This window comes from Rhinoraja longicauda, unplaced genomic scaffold (assembly GCF_053455715.1).
Source record: "Rhinoraja longicauda isolate Sanriku21f unplaced genomic scaffold, sRhiLon1.1 Scf000087, whole genome shotgun sequence".
Lineage (NCBI taxonomy): Eukaryota > Metazoa > Chordata > Chondrichthyes > Rajiformes > Arhynchobatidae > Rhinoraja > Rhinoraja longicauda.
The window spans coordinates 176,681-180,000 of NW_027601305.1; positions in this window are offsets into that span (position 1 = coordinate 176,681).

Consider the following 3,320-nt stretch of genomic DNA (forward strand, 5'->3'; position numbering starts at 1 on the left):
CTAACCCTAACCCTAACCCTAACCCTAACCCTAACCCTAACCCTAACCCTAACCCTAACCCTAACCCTAACCCTAACCCTAACCCTAACCCTAACCCTAACCCTAACCCTAACCCTGACCCTGACCCTAATGCAGGCAGAGTTATTTATAAAGTGGCCCAGACTCTGCACCACCTGAGGGTTTTGTAACAGAACCAACCCCATAAGGGTTTCAGGAAGCAGGGCAAGATATTGATAACAAGGCGCAGACTCTGCACCACCTCAGGGTTCTGCAAGAACAGAGCCGACCCCATAAGGGCATCAGGAATCAGGGCAAGATATTGATAAAATGGCCCAGACTCTGCACCACCTGAGGGTTCTGCAAGAACAGAGCCGACCCCATAAGGGCATCAGGAAGCAGGGCAAGATATTGGTAACAAGGCCCACGGGGAAGGCGGCATACTTTGGGGTTATTTTGTAGTGAGTTTTGAAGGCATGTGCTAGTGTTACGCATACCGAGGGCGCGCAAAGTTCGGCGCGCCCGGGCCAAAACGCCTCTGCTGGCCGCGGCCGAGTCGGCCGACGGATTGCCACGGACTTGCTTGACGACCTGTCACTCTCCGTGCATCGGTTGCACGCCCGGTTCGTCCTTTCCATTTGTTTCATGATGTACACGCGGCAGGCGGAATATTTTAAAAGCACTGTTCTGTTCGAAGTGCACAATGGCCGTTGGGGCAATGCAACTGGGGGTCGGTCGACCGGCTGACGACGCCTGCCTGCCGATTTGGTTCACGATGTCCCCGCCGAAGGCGGCATACTTGAAAGTACTGCCGTTCGCGGCGCGCAATTTGCAGGGGGGAGGAATTGTTAGTGGACGTCTGTGTGCTGGGTGACGATGCTTGCCGACTTGGTTCATGCCGTCCACGCCGAAGACGGCGCCGTTTAAAGTACTGCCGCTCGAGGTGCACAATTTGCGGGGGAATTGTTATTGGGCGTCGGCGTGCTGGGTGACGATGTGGAGATGAGGAACGCCGAGCCAGATCTATCTTATTTGTTTGCTTGGGCCACTGGACTTTGCATGGGCTTGGCATCATTGTGTGCTACGTTAAATCACGGCCAATTGAGTGAGTATTTTTTATTCAACCACTCTATTTTGCCCGTCTTTGTGACTCCTCTATGACACGCCGATCACCGCTGACGTGTTAATCTGCGTGTTAGGTATCTCGGGGGTCAGTTGGACGGACAGATGTGTAAGGGTTTTGTTCGGAAGGATCGTTGAGTGTAAACGGTGAACGGGGGTTAAAGGCCCTGAGGTTTCAATCCTCTAAAGAATGTAAAAGGTCTGACGCGTTAGCTAGCAGCTAATGAGGTGAACCTAGCAGCTAATGAGGCTCTCTCTCTCTCACGGCCCCGGGACTCCCTCCCTCCCTCCTCCCTCTTGGAACCCTCCCTGCGTGGGGGGGGGGGGGGGGGGGGGGCACGAAGAAAAAGAGGGTATAAGAAGAATCCAGTGGAAGGAGTAGGGACTGGGGGCGAGGTCAGACAGCCTATCCGGCTAATAAAGCATCATGAGGTTAGGTATAAACTCTGATGACTGCATAAACTCGCCCCTAATGGGGGGGGGGCACTCTCTCCCCCACCCCTCTCTCCCCAGTGCCACTCCCTCCGACCCCCCCCCCACTCTCTTCGTGTCGCTGGGCCCGCCCGGCACGGCCCCGAGGATCACTCCCCGCGCGGCAACGGGACACCGGGTCGCCGGGCCCGCAGGGTCGTCAGTCGGGCGGGGGGGGGGAGGGTGGCCATGCCAGCAGCAGGAGAGGTTTCCAACGAACCCGCGACCGCAGCAGGACCGCCCGCGGCAGACATTTGGACCCAGCGGGTCCGTTCGGGATGGTTGCCGGGCCCGCAGCAGAGGTTTCCTTCCACCCAACGGGGGGGGGGGGGGGGGGGGCGGGGCTGCCCATCTTCCCGCTCGAAGCAACGGCCTCACCCTAACGGCCTCACCCTAACAACCCTCACCCTGACCCTAAACCGCTCGGTTCATGACTTCTCTCCGTTTGGTTCATGAATTCGCCATTTAGTTCACGACTTCTCCTGTTGGTTCCTGACTTCTACCTCGTGGTTCGTGATTCCGGCGGGTAGGTGGGGTGCCCGGATACTCTCGGCGAAAGGTGTTCAAGTGGCAACGGCGGTCCCGTAGATAAGACGGGTTCGGATGCTCGAGCGTGTCGAGTAAGCGCCGGATCGGCGCCGGGCGCCCCCGGCCGGCTGGCTTGCCCCCCCCCCCCCCCACCCCCCCCCCCCCTGGCGGCAGAAACGTGTATCGCGCCAGTGCCGCCGCTGAGGTCGAGATTGGCCGCCTCGACCGTTCGAAGCGTCGCAATTCCGGCGGGACTTCCGAACGCTCGTACCGCCAAGTCAGCCGCGACATTCGAGAATTGCACTAAGTCCGAAAGCTGGCGTCGCTTCTTTTTTGCCCGCCGCAGGTTAACGATTTGACGGCGGAAGTCGAGGAGGTCCGATGTGCGGCCTTCAGCGGGGCCGCGGCGCGCCTTTCCCGCCAGGCCTATCGGCCCGTCTCCCGCCGGCCAGAAAATGGCATTTCTTGTCCGGGCGGTCCCGATCACGGTTAACGACTTACCACCGGAAGTCTCTATGACCCCGCAGTTTGCGGCCCCGCGGCGGGCGTCAGTGCGACACGACCGGACGGACGACCGGGCCGACTCCCGCCGACCTCAAAACGGTTTGTTTTGCGCGAAGATGGAGGTGGCGTGCCCGGAGATTTTCGGGAACACGATTTTCAGAGACACTTAGAAAAGATTGTGTGGTGAGGTGCAAAAATGTCAGGGAAGAAACCGAAGGGACACAAAAAGATCGGTAAAAGTAGCGCGACTCTGGGCGAGAGTCGGCGGACTCATTGACGGACATTGGTAATACAGTGAGAGTATTTTTTGCACCGAGTTCGAAGTGTGTGCCGGGCAGGCACCGAACCCCACCGAGACTGGCCCAGGCTGTGTGTCCTCTTGGAAAAACCCTCTGTTTCCGATCGATCTGGTGCCGCGTGTCTCACCGCAGGAGAGGCCGAGCGGGCCAGCGGACAAACAAAGGCCGCTGGTGTTTCAGGCTCGTTTGCCAGACTCCACAACGGGCGGGTCCTGCCGCGCGAGCGGTCAGGAACGAGACACGGCCAGGGTGAAAGTCCTGGGCGCGGGTGAGAACCGCAAGGCTCCACACCCACCGGCGTGAGGTGGTTCCGGTCGTCGGCCGGCCGGTGTGCGATTTCCCTTCCGGGCCACCGAATCGCCTCCCCTCTTGCGGTGTGAGTCCTCCGCGGACTTGGTA